This window comes from Oncorhynchus tshawytscha, linkage group LG16 (assembly GCF_018296145.1).
Source record: "Oncorhynchus tshawytscha isolate Ot180627B linkage group LG16, Otsh_v2.0, whole genome shotgun sequence".
NCBI lineage: Eukaryota > Metazoa > Chordata > Actinopteri > Salmoniformes > Salmonidae > Oncorhynchus > Oncorhynchus tshawytscha.
This window is the reverse complement of record NC_056444.1, coordinates 10,220,663-10,234,260: the sequence shown is the minus strand read 5'-3', so window position 1 is coordinate 10,234,260 and position 13,598 is coordinate 10,220,663. Positions and strand designations below refer to the sequence as shown.

Here is a 13,598-nt window from a genome sequence, read left to right as displayed (position 1 = left end):
CTTGATTGTTACAGGTAAGTTCTCTAGCTAGCTAGCTATGCCAGTTCTGAATTGGCAATGTGTGTCAGTGATTCCTAATACGGTGTTGCCTACTATCGAAGCATGCGAGTACACAGACAACTTCTTCATCTTCCCACCCTCAATTTAAACCATACAATTTCAATTAATAGCCTGGTGTTTATTTGCTGAAATGTGTGCTGTTGCCCAGCTATTAAAAGGGACAGGCGGGCTATTTGAGACTGCGTTTAATTTAAGTTTTACGGTAGTCTGTGACAGTCGCATCTTTCGCAACATAAGTAATGAAACTGCCTTGTTCCTGTCTTTGATCTCCAGCCCCCAGACACCATGAGTGACAAATTCGGCCCGATGAACTACAACAACGCCCGGAAGCATCTGTCTATCTCCATTCCGTCGTCCAGCGAGGTCATGATGTCTCCGCACATCAAGTCTGTGGAGGAGCTGAGAGTGCTGGGCATCAACCTGAGCAGCTTCAACACAGCTACCCAGTTCGGCATCTGCACTGTGGGCATCTTCCTCTTTCACCTCCTCTATGGGTATCTACAGGTAAGCTGAGGTGTATTCACTAGGAATCAAGCAGAAGCAATCGGCGAGGGACCTACCTGAAACTCTAGTTTTCATTGCAAAACATTTTCCGTTGAGATTGTTTTTGCAACAGTGTGCACGAGTGATTACACCCCAACCTGACCCTGACTAATTTCTTTGTGGCAGATGTCCGCTAAGCTATGAGCCAGAGGCTCTGTTCCAATATCCACACTTTTTTGAAGAAATATATTTTAGGTAGTGGTATGTTTTAAGAGCATTCTTCACTCTAGCCTGAATGGTCACGTGTACTCTTAATCTCAACCTGGTATAAGAGGATGAGTTTAGTTTCTAGGTTCCTTCCTTCTAGGGAGTTTTCGTGGAAACTGTGCTTTCGCTTCTGCTGTGCTTGTTCCCCGGTGGAGGCCCGGTGTCTGTAAAGCCCTTAGTTACAGCTGTTCATGTCAAAAGGCTTTACGTACATGTGATTAATCGATAGATTCACCTGTACAATTGGTTGTTGCCACATGCAAAGTAGGGACATTTTATCAGCAAGTCTCACTAAGGAAAAGTAGTAATTTACCTCACAGTAGGCCTGAAAATAGACTTAGCACAATTTGTTTGTCTGATTTTTCAGGAGCTAATATTTTCCATGGAGGGTTTCAAGCCCTTTGGATGGTACCCTTGTACAGTTTGGGTTCTACTCCCTGTTTGGACTGGTGGAATTGCAGCTCACACAGGACAAACGGAGAAGGTAAACAAGGAAATGCAAGAGAATTGAGTTCCATTAAGCTTCTGCGCTTCAGCAAACTAAAGTAGGACGGTGTTCACCAACGAAGACGGGAATCCAAAAGTAGGACTTTCCAAACGTCCATAAACGGACTAGCCTATTTCATGGATAATGGCGTTTGAGCACTATAAAAAATAGATTTACTTAATCACTTAATCATAGAATGATGATCAGTCTCTATTCCGTTAACTATACATATTATGTTAATTAGCTATGTGCCTTGTAATGCCAAAGAATATGACCTGTGATCTCTCACAAGACCTCTGTATATCAACAACACTTCATTTTGTATTGCTAGAAGACTTTTTGTTGTTGTCATCCCACAAGGCTAATTGCTCCTTTTCTCTTTGCAGAATACCAGGGAAGACGTACATGATCATAGCATTTCTAACGGTGGGGACCATGGGCCTATCAAACACCTGGGTTACTTGAATTATCCTACACAGGTCATCTTCAAGTGCTGCAAACTCATTCCTGTCATGATAGGCAGGATATTCATTCAAGGTAAGTGGATCGCTGTTTGTATGAGAGTACGTATTCACAAAGAGTCTCAGAATAGGAGTGTTGATCTAGGACCAGTTTATCCTTTTAGATCATAATGAATAAGATGATGTGGACAGGAGGGGGAGGGGGTCTGATCCTAGACCAGCACTCCTACACTGAGAGGCTTTATGAGATCATTTATCACTCCAGTGTTAATCTGCAAAATTGTAATTATCCTTCTACCTCCTCATGCCTTTTGCACACAATGTATATAGAATATTTTTTTCTTCTGTGTTATTGACTTGTTTATTGTTTACTCCATGTGTAACTCTGTGTTGTTGTCTGTTCACACTGCTATGCTTTATCTTGGCCAGGTCGCAGTTGTAAATGAGAACTTGTTCTCAACTAACCTACCTGGTTAAATAAAGGTGAAATAAATAAATAAAAATGAATACGGGCCCTGACTTTGACGTGAAGATGCTGCCTGATAATGTTTATCCTTTTGCATGACTGTGATTATGAACTTCACACTAGAGGAAAAAACAGAAGAGGAATAACTGTCAACCATAAGAGATGCGCTGTCTAGAAAACTATTTGTGTTTTACCTCACGCTGTCTAGAAAACTATACGTGTCTAACCTCACGCTGTCTAGAAACCTATACGTGTCTTACCTCACACTGTCTAGAAAACTATACGTGTCTTACCTCACACTGTCTAGAAAACTATACGTGTCTTACCTCACACTGTCTAGAAAACTATACGTGTTTTACCTCACGCTGTCTAGAAAACTATACGTGTCTAACCTCACGCTGTCTAGAAACCTATACGTGTCTTACCTCACACTGTCTAGAAACCTATACGTGTCTTACCTCTTACCTCACGCTGTCTAGAAAACTATACGTGTCTAACCTCACGCTGTCTAGAAACCTATACGTGTCTTACCTCACACTGTCTAGAAACCTATACGTGTCTTACCTCACACTGTCTAGAAAACTATACGTGTCTTACCTCACGCTGTCTAGAAACCTATACGTGTCTTACCTCACACTGTCTAGAGACCTATACGTGTTTTACCTCACACTAGTTACGCCCTCACCTCCAAGCAATGACCACTGTTCAACTTTTATTTCGGAGTTCTGTCTGTACTTTTTTGGGGGGTTGTTTGTGAGTGTGGAGTTTGAGGAGTCCTAGTTCTTGGTATTCTGCCTTTCATCTCCAAGACACTGTCTTCATAAAGGTTCCACGTCCTAGCGATCAGAGGCTTGTTTTTTTTGCTTTCCTTTCCCTCCCTGCATTGGTGATGCGGTCCACTGGTCCCCAGGGGGGCTAGTTGGAAGCTCTACTGCGTTCACACAGGATGCCAACGAGATCTGATGTGAACCTTTCAAAGGGGAGCAGAGAGGGAATCAAAGCACGCCAGACCAACCTGCTGCGTCACCTTGTCACCCCCAAGGCATCTATCGGCCTGTTTGGGAAGACTCTTCAGTCTCCTCTTCCTTTCGTTTTACATGTGTTCAACACAACACAAACCAACCTCAACCCTCTCTCTTCTCCTGTTTGATTTGATTGAGTTGAAAAGTCCAGTAGAAAGTTTTTTTAAATATAATTTTGCATGGCTGAACTTGTTCAAAGGGCCATGTGCACCTACCAACCTTTCACATTCAGATTGAGTGTTTAATAGTCACATGTACAGGGTTGCAGGTGTGACTGCAGGGTACCGTGTTTAATAGTCACATGTACAGGGTTGCAGGTGTGACTGCAGGGTACCGTGTTTAATAGTCACATGTACAGGGTTGCAGGTGTGACTGCAGGGTACCGTGTTTAATAGTCACATGTACAGGGTTGCAGGTGTGACTACAGGGTACCGTGTTTAATAGTCACATGTACAGGGTTGCAGGTGTAACTGCAGAGTACAGTGAAAATCTTAGGCACTGAGCTCCAACATGCAGGACTAAGGGAGATGAAATAATGAAAATGGTCATTTAAAAAAACAACAACAGGAAATAGCTCTATATACATAATTGCAGTTGAAATTGGAAGTTTCCATACATTTACGTTGGAGTCATTAAAACTCTTAAATACTGCTCATTTTTCAACCACTCCACAAGTGGTTGCTTGCTAACAAACTATAGTTTTGGTGAGTCGATTAGGACATCTACTTTCTGCATGACACAAGTCATTTTTCCAACAATTGTTTACAGACAGATTATTTCATTTATAATTCACTGTATCACAATTCCAGTGGGTCAGAAGTTTACATACACTAAGTTGACTGTGCCTTTAAACAGCTTGGAAAATTCCAGAAAAGTGTGTCAAGGCTTTAGAAGCTTCTGATAGGTTAATTGACATCATTGAGTCAATTGGAGGTGTACATGTGGATGTATTTCAAGGCCTTCCTTCAAATTCAGTGCCTTGCTTGAAATCATGGGAAAATCAAAAGAAATCAGCCAAGACTTCAGAAAAAAAATTGTAGACCTCCACAAGTCTGGTTCCTCCTTGGGAGCAATTTCCAAATGCCTGAAGGTACCACGTTCATCTGTACAAGCAATAGTACACAAGTATAAACAGCCATCATACCGCTCAGGAAGGAGCCGCGTTCTGTCTCCTAGAGATGAACGTACTTTGGTGCGGAAAGTGCAAATCAATCCCAGATCAACAGCAAAGGACCTTGTGTATTGCTGGAGGAAACAGGTACAAAAGTATCTTTATCCACAGTAAAACGAGTCCAATATCAACATAACCTGAAAGGCCGCTCAGCAAGGAAGAAGCCACTGCTCCAAAACCGCCATAAAAAAGCCAGACTACGTTTTGCAACTGCACATGGGGACAAAGATGGTTACTTTTTGGAGAAATGTCCTCTGGTCTGATGAAACAAAAATAGAACTGTTTGGCCATAATGACCATCCGTTATGTTTTGAGGAAAACGGGGGAAGCTTACAAGCCGAAGAACACCATCCCAACCTTGAAGCACGGGAGTGGCAGCATCATGTTGTGGGGGTGATTTGCTGCAGGAGAAAATGGTGCACTTCACAAAATAGATGGAATCATGAGGGAGGGAAATTATGTGGATATATTGAAGCAACATCTCAAGACATCAGTCAGGTAGTTAAAGCTTAATCACAAATGGGTCTTCCAAATGGACAATGACCCCAAGCATACATCCAAAGTTGTGTAAAATGGCTTAAGGACAACAAAGTCAAGGTATTGAAGTGGCCATCACAAAGCCCTGACCTCAATCCTATAGAAAATTTGTGGGCAGAACTGAAAAAGCGTGTGCGAGCAAGGAGGCCTACAAACCTGACTCAGTTACACCAGCTCTGTTAGGAGGACTGGGCCAAAATTCACCCAATTTATTGTGGGAAGCTTGTGGAATGCTACCCGAAACGTTTGACCCAAGTTAAACAATTTAAAGGCAATGCTACCAAGTACTAATTGAGTGTATGTAAACTTCTGACCCATGAAAGAAATAAAAGCTGAAATAAATCATTCTCTCTACTATTATTCTGACATTTCACATTCTTAAAGTGGTGATCCTAACTGACCCAAGACCAGGAATTTTTACTAGGATTAAATGTCAGGAATTGTGAAAAACGGAGTTTAAATGTATTTGGCTAAGGTGTATGTAAACTTCCGACTTCAACAGCCAGTGGGACGTGGGCCTCTCTGAACCCACGCTGATATGAGGCAGAGTGGTGACTTGTCTGCCAAGTGCTCCACTCTTATCCGCCACTCAGAATTGCATCTATCTAGCCAGCGCATTTACGTTTTCCACTTGACCCATAATGGAGGGGTGAGAAGACACCGGCTCCATCTGTCTCCACCTGTTCTGTTGTTTCCACCATCTTGTCACGAAGGGAAATGCCCTCAGAAATGTCAAAACGTTTAGTTCACCTTTCGTTTTAAAGGTTTTTGTGATTGGATGTCAGTCATGACAGATGTTGGATCAATTGGAATCATTAAAAAAAAAAGTTCTCTACGCTGAGATCCACTTAGTGTATTCAACGTTCTATCCAAGTGGAACGTGTCAGTCGAGGAGTCTCCCTGAATTCTAAATCGGCTGCTATGGAGAAATTCCCTTGCCTCTGTATCCTGACGCCTCTCTGTTTTCTAGGGAAACGGTACAATCTGGCTGATGTATCGGCTGCTCCCTGTATGAGTCTGGGACTCATCTGGTTCACTCTAGCTGACAGTAAAGTCGCACCCAACTTCAATGTAACAGGTAACACGTGAATCTGAATCTGTTATTTATCTGTTGGTAAATCGGCGGAGTGGTTACGACACTGTTTAGCTATGGATCAATCCTTTCACCATTAAAATAGGTTTAAGACAAGAACGTGTATCAAAGTAATCAGAATGCTGACATTTATGAGCATGGGCCAAATTAAGCCTAGTACTTGTTACCTGGGCTGGGACTGAAGTACGTTTAAATGTGAAGTTTGAACTCCCTAAAGATGAGTGCTGTTTACGGTGGTTAACCTGGTTTGTCTGGAGGTTTAGGTGTCCTCCTCATCTCTTTGGCTCTGTGCGCTGACGCTGCCATTGGGAACGTGCAGGAGAAAGCCATGAAGCTCCACAACGGCTCCAGCTCTGAAATGGTACTGGTATTTGGGTATTTTATTAGGCTCCCCATTAGCTGTTTGCGAAAGCAGCAGCTACTCTTCCTGGGTTCCACACAAAACCAGAAGCATGACATAATACAGAACATTAATAGACAAAAACAGCTCAAGGACAGAACTACATCATTTCTTTTAAAGGAACACGTAGCCTACATATCAATACATACACACAAACTATCTAGGTCAAATAGGGGAGAGGCGTTATGCCGTGAGGTACTGAGGACCTGCCTTAAAACCAAGCTGATATATTTATATTTATATATTTAATTGCAAACGCGATTGTATAAACTGTCCTGAATCACCTGAGAAATGTGTCATGTGAGGCATTTGCTTGTGTTAAAGGTTTTCCATTGGTTTTGGGTACATATTGACAGGCCTGTTTGGTGTGGGTGGATTGGGACCAGCAGTGGCCTTTTGCTCTCAGGTTAGTAAAACCCTCTCTGTCATGTTTCATTATAATAGTTGAAGCATGCACCATTCTGCAGATGTCATTTGTTTGATGCACACTGTGGATAACGTATGAATTTGGTAAAAGATGTTGATGTGACAATCTATTGAATTATTATTATTTATTTATTTTTAGCATCCTGTGACGACATACGGTTATGCATTCTTCTTCTCTCTCACGGGATACTTTGGCATTTCATTTGTGCTGGCCTTGATCAAACTCTTCGGAGCCCTGGTCACAGTCACAGGTGAGAAGACCAATTCAGGCCTGGGCAAATGTTTTGCTTGCGGAACTGCACAAAACAACTCTTAACTCTCTTTTTATGTTTCAAAATGTTCAATTGAACAGTTCCCATTGTTTCCTATGACTAGTCCATATTTACATTTTTTTTTAAATGTTTTAATTCAGAATGTGAATTTTTTGGACCAATGCCACCTGGAGTTAGAACTCCCCTAAGCCTATGGCTTCACAGAAAGGCCCCTACTGTATGACTTGTGATATCCTTGCTAACCCTCCAACTCTACCTCTAAATTTTAAAAGCATAAACTTTTGACATTTCGCAATGGTAATAAAAAAAAGCCACATCAGATTACTGAAATGAAGCTAGATTAGAGTGATCGGAATCTTATTTAAAAGTTCTGGAAACTTCCGGATTAATTTTGACATTAACTGCAAGACCAATGTCAAAGTAATCTCATCACCAAAGTTAAAGAAATGTCTATTTCCTTGATGTCCATTGGATGTGACAGATTTAGATTCAAGGTTTTGTGGTATTATTTTTCTCACTATTCTGTCTTCTGTTCATTTCAGTGACGACCGGACGTAAGGCGATGACGATTATCCTATCCTTTATGTTCTTCTCAAAGCCTTTTACTTTTCAGTAAGTCATTTTATCATCAGTCTCTTCTAAACTCAGCAAAAAAACAAACGTCCCCTTTTCAGGACCCTGTCTTTCAAAGATAATTTGTAAAAATCCAAATAACTTCACAGATCTTCGATGTAAAGGGTTTTAACACTGTTTCCCATGCTTGTTCAATGAACCATAAACAGTTAATGAACATGCACCTGTGGAACGGTCGTTAAGACACTAACAGCTTATAGAAAGTACGCAATTAAGGTCACAGTTATGACAGCTTAAGACACTGAAGACTTAGGACACGCCTTTCTACTGACTCTGACAATCACCAAAAGAAAGATGCCCAGGGTCCCTGCTCATCTGTGTGAACGTGCCTTAGGCAATACATTGCAATGTCCGTACTGTGAGACGCCTAAGACAGCGCTACAAGGAGACAGGACGGACAGCTGATTTTCCTCGCAGTGGCAGACCCCGTGTAACAACACCTGCACAGGATCGGTACATCCGAACATCACACCTGCAGGTCAGGTACAGGATGGCAACAACAACTGCCCGAGTTACACCGGGAATGTACAATCCCGCCATCAGTGCTCAGACTGTATGCAATAGGCTGAGAGAGGCTAGACTGAGGGCTTGTAGGCCTGTTTTAAGGCAGGTCCTCACCAGACATCACCGGCAGCGATGTCACCTATGGGCACAAACCCACTGTCGCTGGACCAGACAGGACTGGCAAAAAGTGCTCTTCGTCGAAGGAATGAGAGTTACACCGAGACCTGTACTCTGTAACGGGATCAATTTGAAGGTGGAGTGTCCGTCATGGTCTGGGGCGGTGTGTCGCAGCATCATCGGACTGAGCTTGTTGTCATTGCAGGCAATCTCAATGCTGTGCGTTACAGGGAAGACATCATCCTCCCTCATGTGGTAACCTTCCTGCAGGCTCATCTTGACATGACCCTCCAGCATGACAATGCCACCAACCATACTGCTTGTTCTGTGCGTGATTTCCTGCAAGACAGGAATGTCAGTGTTCTGCCATGGCCAGCGAAGAGCCCGGTTCTCAATCCCATTGAGCACATCTGGGACCTGTTGGATCGGAGGGTGAGACCTAGGGCCATTCCCCCCCAGAAATGTCCGGGAACTTGTAGGTGCCTTGGTGGAAGATTGGGGTAACATCTCACAGCAAGAACTGGCAAATCTGGTACAGTCCATGAGGAGGAGATGCACTGCAGTACGTAATGTAGCTGGTGGCCACACCAGATACTGACTGTTACTTTTGATTTTGTTCAGGGACACATTATTCCATTTCTGTTAGTCTGTGGAACTTGTTCAGTTTATGTCTCAGTTGTTGAATCTTGTTATGTCCACACAAATATTTACACATGTTAAGTTTGCTGAAAATAAACGCAGTTGACAGTGAGAGGACGTTTATTTTTTTGCTGAGTTTATTTTTGCTTTAGTTCAATTTAGCCTGCTTTCAAGGCTCTGAAAACATTGTAACAAACCTCTCCGTTCCATTTCCTCTCAGGTACATATGGAGTGGCCTTTTAGTTCTGTTGGGCATTTTCCTGAATGTTTACAGCAAAAACAAAGACGAGACGAAGCTGCCATCTTTGGCCGACCTCAGCAATATGGTTCTAACAGGGAAGAAAGTCAGGCTGCTATCACAGAACGTGTAGTAAGAGGGACCTATGTCGGGATAAACAGACGTTTTTCTAACGTTCCTATCTAACATGGACCTAATAACAGGTGGGCTCATAACACGTTTAAAGGCTATATAGAGCCCCATCCATAAACATTCCCAGGAGGAGAACATGGATACGGTGCACCTACGAGACTCTGAAATGGAAGCTGGCCTCTTAGCTAACCTTAATAGCACAGTTTTGCACTGTAAGTGACTAATGACTTTAGCCTGTGCAAGGCAAACGGGGACGAGACAGTTGAAAGATAAGCTATAAACTTTTATTGAACTGATCATGTCCCGAAATTGAATGTTTATTTTCACCTGCATGTGCCAGAAGACAAAAAAAAAAAGTTTTACTCAATGATTGTCTGATAAATGTCTTCTTATGGTTTATTTGTCATTTATATCCAATTGATATCCAATTGTACAAAATACCGCTGAGCAGCACATTGACATCTTGTCATGCTCGGAAGTGTATAAACGTGTCAACTACCATATTTGCGAACAATTTATTTTGGTGAAAGGTTAGCTCTTTTTACATTAAAAACAAACTGGGAAGTTTATTCAAAAAGGTAGTTTTTTTTCTTTGTGTTTTCATTTATTACAGTGTAAGTAGCTAGCTTGCCAGCCATCTCTTATCCATTGGCTGCAGAGGAGGGAGTTGAACGGCTGCCAAGGAGCTTCTCAGATGTTTACCCATCAGATGGCCCCGGGCCTGTTTTATTAGTCATCCTGGAATAAGATGGCACTAGAGCGAAAACAAACATTGTTCAAAGGGTTTGGCGTTAGATGTAATTTAGATGAGTGGAACATCACGTGTGTGTTTGTGTGTCAGGGTGACGTTCGGGAGAATGGTTAGATTGTCTCCTCTAGGAGATAATGATGCGATCAGCACCTGGATTTTATTGAGGCATGGGGTGGAGGGTGATCACTTATCATTTTTAGGGGTTGAGAATCCCATGCTACCTTCAGCAAATCATGTGGTGATATTTTAGATCCAATTGTTTTAATTGACAAACATACATCTTGGTCTCTTCGGTTTCTGCCATCCTCAAAGGGAAAGAGAGAGAAATCTGCGTGTAACCGATGGCGTTAGAATACATATGGTTTCTACAGATGACAACGCAGGGCGCAGGTTGTCATCTGCCCATCTATCCCCATTCATCTGGTACGGTTTTGTCTGTTTTACACCAGAGAGCCTTTGATGTGCTACCACCACTCTAGTGAACAAACAGCTCCACTCTGGGAAAAGACTAGCAGGAAGTTTGAGACATTCAACTTGCCTTCCCTTTAAGGGTGGACCCTAATTTACATCTAAAGGGTGGACCCTGGTCTACATCTAAAGGGTGGACCCTGGTCTACCATCTAAAGGGTGGACCCTGGTCTACATCTAAAGGGTGGACCCTGGTCTACATCTAAAGGGTGGACCCTGGTCTACATCTAAAGGGTGGACCCTGGTCTACATCTAAAGGGTGGACCCTGGTCTACCATCTAAAGGGTGGACCCTGGTCTACCATCTAAAGGGTGGACTCTGGTCTACCATCTAAAGGGTGGACTCTGGTCTACATCTAAAGGGTGGACCCTGGTCTACCCTGGTCCATCTAAAGGGTGGACTCTGGTCTACATCTAAAGGGTGGACCCTGGTCTACCATCTAAAGGGTGGACCCTGGTCTACCATCTAAAGGGTGGACCCTGGTCTACCATCTAAAGGGTGGACCCTGGTCTACATCTAAAGGGTGGACCCTGGTCTACCATCTAAAGGGTGGACTCTGGTCTACATCTAAAGGGTGGACCCTGGTCTACATCTAAAGGGTGGACCCTGGTCTACATCTAAAGGGTGGACCCTGGTCTACATCTAAAGAGTGGACCCTGGTCTACATCTAAAGGGTGGACCCTGGTCTACCATCTAAAGGGTGGACCCTGGTCTACCATCTAAAGGATGGACCCTGGTCTACCATCTAAAGGGTGGACCCTGGTCTACATCTAAAGGGTGGACCCTGGTCTACATCTAAAGGGTGGACCCTGGTCTACATCTAAAGGGTGGAACCTGGTCTACCATCTAAAGGGTGGACCCTGGTCTACCATCTAAAGGGTGGACCCTGGTCTACATCTAAAAGGTGGACCCTGGTCTACATCTGAAAGGTGGACTCTGGTCTACATCTAAAGGGTGGAACCTGGTCTACCATCTAAAGGGTGGACTCTGGTCTACATCTAAAGGGTGGACCCTGGTCTACATCTGAAGGTGGACCCTGGTCTACATCTGAAAGGTGGACTCTGGTCTACATCTAAAGGGTGGACCCTGGTCTAAAGAATTTAACTGACATGGGTATTATAGGTGCAATCTGTAAGATTTTGCCAATACAAATAGTCTGTCAGCTAATTAAAATTATTTGAGGGAAGATGACACTGGTCCTCCGTAGCTTGGTGTGAAATGACAATATTAGCCAGCTCTAGATGGCAGGATACTGCTCTGTAGATGGCAGGATACTGCTCTGTTAGATGGCAGGATACTGCTCTGTTAGATGGCAGGATACTGCTCTGTTAGATGGCAGGATACTGCTCTGTAGATGGCAGGATACAGCTCTGTAGATGGCAGGATACTGCTCTGTAGATGGCAGGATACTGCTTTGTTAGATGGCAGGAAACTGCTCTGTTAGATGGCAGGATACTGCTCTGTTAGAAGGCAGGATACTGCTCTGTTAGAGGTGTAATGGAAGTGGAGATGTTACAAGCTAACATCCAGGCAGGAAAACAACACAGGGCAATTAGTAATTTGGTATTTCATAAAAGCTGTTAGCTCAGTGCTGACAAAGTGATAGATCCTCCTCAAGGTTCTAGTGTCTCCAGGCTAAAGTGGAACCCTCACAGGACTGTTCATTTCGGTTCATCTATGGAGTGGCAAGTGTTACGCAAATGTCTGCCACTCTCTTTTTCCTGCAAAAGACAAAAATCGGTTGTAGAGATATTTTGTGGATTCTTAAGAACATTTTGGTGTTTTTGAACGACACCAGAATACGTTTTATTTTATTAATTCTTTCCAAAATATTTTTATATTTTATATTGTTTGATGTGATAATGTGGTGACCTCATACGATGTGACAACCATGGATAGATAGGCTATCATTCGATGTTAGGTTGAGAGGTTGGTATTATTGATGTTAGGCATTATACCTCTGTTGTCAACTTTTGAGATGCAGTAGCCTATGGTTCCTTCCATGATGCTGAGGGAGCAGTAGAACTTCTTCCATCCCTCAGAAAGGTCATTATGGGATAGAAAACCCCCGTTGACCCATGGCTAACTACACCATTTGTCTTATAGCACCTCAACATTTTTACAAAATAAATAAGGCTAACCCCCAGTTTGAAATGCAGCATTTTAATCCTGCATCAAATGTCGCATATTTTGACGATGATGTCCCCGCCCACTTCGCGTAAACAGATCCTAATTAACATAAAATCATATTTAGAGAGTAAAATTTACCAAAAATATTGTTGTGTAATAATCACCAATAACACCTTTTTATCCAAATATATGACCACCGGTGGTAGGAAACAACCTCCGAGGGTTCAAACCGTCTCTCTCTCTATCACCGTGTCTCTCTCTATCACCGTCTCTCTCTCTATCACCGTCTCTCTCTCTATCACCGTCTCTCTCTCTATCACCGTCTCTCTCTCTATCACCGTCTCTCTCTCTATCACCGTCTCTCTCTCTCTATCACCACCGTCTCTCTCTCTCTATCACCATCTCTCTCTCTCTATCACCATCTCTCTCTATCACCGTCTCTCTCTCTATCACCACCTCTCTCTCTCTATCACCGTCTCTCTCTCTATCACCGCCTCTCTCTCTCTATCACCGTCTCTCTCTCTATCACCGTCTCTCTCTCTATCACCGCCTCTCTCTCTCTCCGTCTCTCTCTCTCACCGCCTCTCTCTCTCTCTCTCTATCACCGCCTCTCTCTCTATCACCGTCTCTCTCTCTATCACCGCCTCTCTCTCTCTCCGTCTCTCTATCACCGCCTCTCTCTCTATCACCTTCTCTCTCTCTATCACCGCCTCTCTCTCTATCACCTTCTCTCTCTCTATCACCACCTCTCTCTCTCTCTCTCTCTATCACCGTCTCTCTCTCTATCACCGTCTCTCTCTCTATCACCGCTCTCTCTCTCTCTCTCTCTCTCTATCACCGC

The 13,598-nt window shown here is 43.2% G+C and overlaps 1 pseudogene; it reads left to right on the top strand.

The window, feature by feature from the left end:
- The first annotated feature begins 337 nt into the window (after nucleotides 1-337).
- LOC121839543 lies at nucleotides 338-9,947 on the top strand (annotated as a pseudogene).
- The last annotated feature ends 3,651 nt before the right edge of the window (nucleotides 9,948-13,598 follow it).